Source organism: Triticum aestivum, chromosome 2A, assembly GCF_018294505.1.
Source record: "Triticum aestivum cultivar Chinese Spring chromosome 2A, IWGSC CS RefSeq v2.1, whole genome shotgun sequence".
Taxonomy (NCBI): Eukaryota; Viridiplantae; Streptophyta; class Magnoliopsida; order Poales; family Poaceae; genus Triticum; species Triticum aestivum.
In genome coordinates, this window is record NC_057797.1 from 249466033 (window position 1) to 249473593 (window position 7561).

Sequence of the window (7561 nt, forward strand, 5' to 3'; positions counted from 1 at the left end):
TTCATTCAAGGAGAGAGCCATCAGAGCATACCTACACTTCCAATACACATTTTCTGAGAGAGAACCAACTACTCATGTGTTGAGGCCAAGATATTCCATTCCCACCAGATGAATCTTGATCTCTAGCCTTTCCCATGTAGCTCTCCACTCAAATATTCTTTCCACCAAATCCATATCCTGTGAGAGAGAGAGTTGAGTGTTGGGGAGACTATCATTTGAAGCACAAGAGCAAGGAGTTCATCATCAACACACCATTTTGTTACTTCTTGGAGAGTGGTGTCTCCTAGATTGGCTAGGTGTCACTTGGGAGCCTCCGACAAGATTGCGGAGTTGAACCAAGGAGTTTGTAAGGGCAAGGAGATCGCCTACTTCATGAAGATCTACCGCTAGTGAGTCAAGTCCTTCGTCGGCAATGGCCATGATGGGATAGACAAGGTTGCTTCTTCGTGGACCTTCGTGGGTGGAGCCCTCCGTGCACTCGCGCAGCCGTTACCCTTCATGGGTTGAAGTCTCCAACAACGTCGATGTACGATAGCACCACCTATCGGAACCACAAAAAAAACATCTATGTCTCCAATTGCATTTGAATTCTCCAAACCCTTCCCTTTACATTCTTGCAAGTTGCATGCTTTACTTTCCGCTGCTCATAGACTCTTTGCATGCTTGCTTGAATTGTGTTAAGATTGCTTGACTTGTACTAACATAGCTAAAATCTGCCAAAGACTAAAATTGGGAAAAGGATAGATTTTTAATTGGTCAAGTAGTCTAATCAGCCCCCCCCCCCTCTAGACAAACTTTCGATCCTACAAGTGGTATCGGAGCCTTGGTCTCCATTTGCTTTGATTTCCATAGATTTTGGTGGTCATAGCCTTGGTTTCACAACCTAGGAGAGTATCGCGTCTAGCGAGGGAAATTATCACAGTAGAGGTCCTTACTTTGATGGTACTAATTTTGCTAGTTGGAAGCATAAGATGAAAATGCATATCCTTAGACATAACCCCGCCGTTCGGGCTATTGTGTGTGTTGGCTTGCAAGGTGAATTCTTTGATGGGAGAGAACCGAATCGTGAAGCCACCGCGGAAGAGTTGAAAATGCTGCAATACAATGCTCAAGCTTGTGATATCCTCTTCAATGGATTGTGACCCAAAGAATTCAACAAAATCAGCCGTGTTGAGAATGCAAAGGAAAATTGGGATACTTTGATTGATATGCACGAAGGTAGAGACTCCGTCAAGGAATCCAAGTTGGATGTGCTTCAAAGTCAACTTGACAAGTTCAAAATGAGGGATGGTGAAGGTGTAACTAAAATGTACACTAGGCTTGCTCTTATCACAAATGAGATTGTCGGCTTAGGAAGTGAAGAGATGACCAACAAATTCATCATCAAGAAGATCCTAAGAGCCTTGGATGGAAAATACGATACCGTATGCACATTGATCCAAATGATGTCAAATTACAAAGATCTCAAGCCAACAGAAGTCATTGGAAGAATTGTTGCTCATGAGATGTGACTCAAGGATAAGGAGGAGCTCCATAACAAGTCAAGTGGTGCTTACAAAGCCTCATGTGAAGCCTCCACATCATCAAGTGAGAAACAAACCTTCAATGAAGAATTGAGCTTAATGGTGAAGAACTTCAACAAGTTCTACAAGAATAGAAGCAAAGAGAGAAGTTCCAAGTCAAGGTCCTATAATGACAAAAGAACTTCTAGTCGAGAGCGAAACTGCTACAATTGTGGAAGACCCGGACACTACTCCAATGAGTGTACGGCTCCCCACAAGAGAAGAGAAGATTCTCCCAAAAGAATAAGTAGAAGAGAAGAATCACCATCAAGGGGGAGAAGGAGTAGGGATGATCAATATGAACGAAGACCCTCTTGGAGAAGCAAGGATTTGAAAAGGAAGGACGAGTCGTCAAGGAGCTACACAAAACAAAGACATCAAGATCATGTTGGTGAATGGATATCCGGCTCCGACTCCGACAATGACTCCGAGAGAAGCTATCACTCCAACTCCGAATATACTCAAGATGAAGGTGTTTCCGGTCTAGCACTTGTGTCAACCAACTCCTACGACATATTTGATTCACCAAATGAAGGAATTGGAAGATGCTTCATGGCCAAAGGTCCAAAGGTATCACACCCCGAGTATGTTGATTTCAATAGTGATGAAGATGACTTGTTAGGTGATGATGATTTACTTGTTGACAACTATAGTGATGAATACTATGATGAAATGAATGACAATGATAAGGAGAAGATTGAGTCTCTAACTAAAGAACTAAACACTGTTAAGTTAGCTCATGAAACTATCTTAGGAGATCATCGAGAACTTTTAAGGACTCATGAGAAATTACGTTTTGAGAAGCTCAACCTTGAGCAAGAGCATGAGTTCTTAAAGGCAATCAATGATGATCTTCGTAATAAAAACTCTTCTTACATTGCCAAGCGTTTACTCTTATCCACTTACATGCCTCAAGTTAAGTCTAGTAACAAGAACAAGAAAGATTCTTCTTCTAGTAGTAACAATAATCATGCTAAATCCAATATTGTTGCTTCTAGTAGTTCTCTTGATTCCACTAATGATTCTCTTAGCCAAGTTACACTTAAGCAAGAAAACAACTTATTGAAGGGAATTATAGAGAAAGGTGTTTACAAGAGCCTTGCTGGGAGTAAGCAATTCGAGGAAATTGTACGCAAGCAAGGAAGGCACCGGAAGAATCAAGGTATTGGTTTTGAATGAAAGTTCAATGCCAATGGAGTTGTGTGGGAAGAATATCAATAACCCAAGACGAAGTTTGTTCCTCAACAATAGAAGTATGATCCTACTTCTTCCAAAGGGACACAACCTCAAGATGATCGTCCACCACAAGACCACAAGCAAAAAGGCAAGTACAAGCTTCAAGAGGAAATTGATGCATTTGAAGAAGCTCCTAAGGCCTTGGTCAAGTGGGTTCCCAAGACTACATCAAGTTCCACTTCATCAAGTACAACTACAACTCTGAGGATTCCCATCAAGATGGTGTGGATCCCGGAGAAGAAGAACTAGAGAGTTCTTGAGGGTAACTCCGCCAACATACTTCACTCTTATCATTTTGGCAAGAACAAGTGCAATCAACTTCCACATCTTGCACTAGTTCAAGGAGTCACAAACCCTCTTGTTGGTAAGACAAGGGACAAGGTAACCTAGAGCTTTCATAGAAATCATCTTGTGTGTGCATCACTCTATACCTATGGATATCCTTGTTTGTTCCTTGTGGGACTAACCCGTGTAGGTATTGAAAGTGCAACTCACTCCAAAGGATAGCTTTGAATGATCTACATCAACTTAGAGCATCCACATCTTCAACACCTACATGAAGTCATCATCGACAAAACCCAAGGTTAGTTCATCCCTCTTAGGGGGGATCTCACATCTAGGGGGAGCTTTACTCTAACAATTGAGTTAAGGCAACTCTAATGGTGTGAACACAACAACGCTTTATGTAAAAGTGGTAACCCCACTTGTGCTTACACGATGAGTATGACCTATGATCAAATGTTCTCATTTGACTCCTAAGTCAATATACTCATATATAGATGACCTAGTCATCACCAATTGCTTGATAGATGCTAGAATTGTTTGTGCATGCTTTGCCACATATTTCATTTATCATTTTATTGTGTGAGCATGTTGGTTGCATAATTTACTCATTCGAGGACATCCACTTGTTGTTTTGATTGATTGGTTTCCTTTTCTTTTGGCCAAGTGGATGGACAAGAATGCCTAAGAACCTTCTCTAGCTATCTATGCTTTTCTCGTCTCAAACTCTATTCATGTTGCATCACAAAGTTTGATCATGTCAGATTCGAACCACTCTGTGTGAGGAGCACTCGGAGTCCCCAATTCGTCATTGACTTAAACTTCCAAAACTTCTTTGTGTGTTTTGGTCTGACCGATTCATCCATTTCGGTCATACCCGAGATCACTAAGTCGATCTAGGTTTTCGATCTCAGTGCAACCGATTCGAACTTTTCGGTTAGATCGAGTTTTAGTAACTGCTTACAGTTATGAATCTCGGTGCCACCAAGTTGTTCCACTTGGTCACACCGACAGGGTCAGGCTATATATATCCATGGGTCAAATTTTGGAAAACTTTCTGAATCTCCTTGCCCGCACTTAGCCTGCCCTGCCTCCCTGGGTCTCCGGATCATCCTCCTCGTCGCCAGCCGCCTCCTGTCGCTGGTCTCCGCCGCCGTCAACGGGAATCATCCCCGCCATTGCCGCCGTAGCAAGTTCATCGCCGAACTAGGGTATGGACTTGAACTTTGTGCTGTTCTAACTCCGATTCCCCAGCACATTGCTTTGCCATAAATCTTGCCACTATTGAAACCATTCTATCCATCGAAAACACTCCGTAGTATAGTCGTGAATTGAAAATTTAGGGTTAGGTTTCCGCCGAAACCATCTCAGACCGACCGAGTTGATGAAATCAGTTCCACCGATTTGGCTCAGGCCATTGCACATGTGATTCTCAGTCTGACCGAGAATTGCAAATCGGTGTGACCGAGTTCAGCACTTTATGAAACCCTAGCAGTCTCAATGCCGCCGAACCGTGACTCAGTCTGACCGAGTTCACTAGTTTTGGTTCCAAAAGCTGCTTCGGTATCACCGAGTTTGCAAATCGGTAGATCCGAAATGCTTTCTGTGGAAAACTAAAACCTCTGTATTTTGTGATGCTCATCCACTCTACCTCATCTATAATCTATTCACAGGGTCTGCTATCAGTGTTTGCATCAATACAGATCAGGGTGACAGTCAGAACAAGTCAGAGGAGCAGGTTCACTTGAGTGAGGTCACTAGTCCCTCAAGCAGCTCATATGATGGCAGCAGGAGCACACCAAGCAATCTGCCAAAGGTTGCCACCAGGGCCAGTAAGAAAAGAACCTCAGAGTCAGAGGATGAGGACTATGTGGCTGAGGAAGAAGAAACCACCACAAAGAGGAAAGTCCTATAGAAGGAATATGGCACAGCTGCTGCCACCAAGCCAGGAATGAAGCAAAAGGTTCCTGCCAAGAGAACTCCAATGTCTAAGGCTAGAGCATCTACTCAAGAGACTTTGGGATCTGCACCCAAAGAGCAGGTTGTGGCAGAAAAGAAAAGGAAGGAAAGGGTCAAGAAGACCACTGCCAGAGTGCTTGGAAGTTCTTCACTCATGAGAGACTCTGAAGAAGAGGATGCTGCACCAGCACCTAAGGCACAGAAACTTATGGGAGATGCCATAAGATCAGGGGTTGCTTCATCTAAGCCCAAAGGAACTTCCAAGCCAGCTGCTCCAAAACCCAAAACTGTACCAAAGAGGAGTACCAGGAACATTCTAGCTGCTGAGAAAAACAAGGCCCTAGTGCTTGAAACTGTTGCTGAAGAAGAAGATGATGAGACACATGTTTTGAGGAAGCTAAAGCCAAAAAATACAGATCATAATGATGCTGATCCTATAGCAGAAAACAAGAAGATCAGGAAGGACTCAGGATTGAGGATATGGAGAGAGTCAGATCCATATGCCACTAGAAGGAGAACTGGTGTGGACTACAGGTTCCATACCAAAGAACAGCAGGATTTTTATGAGTCAGTGTTGCTTGACAAGAAACCAATAGTATGTGACATGATATGGGTCAACTGGGAGTACATCAAGGAGAATGAAGAACATTATCCAGGAGTATATGACAGTTTCAAGGCTTGTGGAGTTGATGAGTTTGTGGCTCAGAAGCTCACAAAGTGGAATGATGAGCTTATCATGCAGTTCTACTCCACAGCTCACTTCTACCCAGACGGCAAGATAGTCTGGATGTCTGAAGGCACTAGATACCAGTCCACAGTTGCAGAATGGGCTAAGTTGATCAATGCCCCAGAAGAGAGTGAAGATGACTTGGATGTCTATGCCAACAAGAAGAAGGATCACAACACCATGGCACACATGTACAAGGAGATCCCAGATGCTGCTCTTGAGACACACAAGTTTGGATCTATACTTTACCTTCTGTCAGGGCTGCCTACTATCAATTGGATCCTCAGGCACACTCTTCTGCCAAAGTCAGGTGATCACAAGATGATCAGAGGCCATGCAATTAAATTGCTTCACATCTTTGATGTCCCACAGAAGTTCAAAGTCATGAGCCTTATTGTTGAAACCATAAAGAGGGCAACTGCAGATCAGAAGAGGAGTTGTGGATATGCCCTACAGATCCAGGAGTTGATTAACTCCAAGATGGGCACTAGCATATACCTGTTGGACAAGGAGCACATGCCTATTTATCCCAACTTTGAGGACAACCAAGTGGTTACGAATGAGGATGAACCATCTTCTATGCATGTTCAAGCAAAAAGGGAGAAGGCAAAGGCTGAGAAAGTTGCAAAGATGCCAACCACGGAAGAGGCATCTCAGTATCTTCTGAAGAGCAAGCAAGATCAGCTCGGCTACTTGATTGCATCCACTCTAAGGATTGAGAAAGGGATGGCCACCCTGACTCAAAACCGGGAGAGCTTGGAAAGGATCATAGAGCAGAAGTTCTATGACATGGATGTGAAGGTAACTAAGATCCAGTCTGTTGTGGAGCAACTTCAGGATGATATGCAGGAGAAGAAGGGCAAGACAACCACTGATGCTTTTGCTAGAGTGCCTAGAGGACAAAGATCTGTTGCAGTGCCTGTTCTAGACACCAGAGCAACTTCATTTGCACCAGCTACAGCTTCAGTGCCACCAGCTCCAGCACCTACTCCATCAGCTCCATCTACATCAACTAAAGCCTTCGTTCTTGGAGTTATCTGGACACCACCACCTGAAGACCAAGCCTGAGAGACGATTTAGTGCTATGCATTTTCTAGGAACTTTTTGGTAACTTGTTTCCAAAGGGGGAGAAAAATGTATAGATCATAGGCTTCGAGAGAGAGCGTTGCTTTTTTATTCTCTCTTTATTTGGTGGTTGAACTTTATTTGCTTTGCTTGTTTGAGATACTTTCTGTCTGTGTGATACTTCGATGATCACGTGTGTTTGATCACATGCTACATTAATGCTTGTTGGATGACATTATCATTTTATCCCTATATGATCATTCACTTTGCTTGGTGATGAGTGCATGTATTTAATTATTATCATTTTGAGCGCTCCATCAAGATGCATGTGCCATGGAAGAGTAACCCATGAGCCTAATTCTCTGTGCATTTGCAGTCCAAAGCAAATCATAAACTATGCACAAATATAGTGGGAGCTCTTGCTTTTCACATACTTCTCAAGCGACAATGTTTTCACTCTTATTATCATTCGTCGAAGCATTGATCTATATGTTTTCATCAATTACCAAAAAGGGGGAGATTGAAAGTGCAACTATCCCTAGGTGGTTTTGGTAATTCCTAACAACATATAGCTCATTGAGCTAATGCTATTCTAAGATTAATATTTCAGGAAAAGCTCAATGAATGGCATGGCATGGATGTGGAAAGTGGACCCCTCAAAATACTAAGGAAAAAAAGATTGGCTCAAGCTCAAAGCTCAAGACTATACATTTTATATTTTACTGATCCA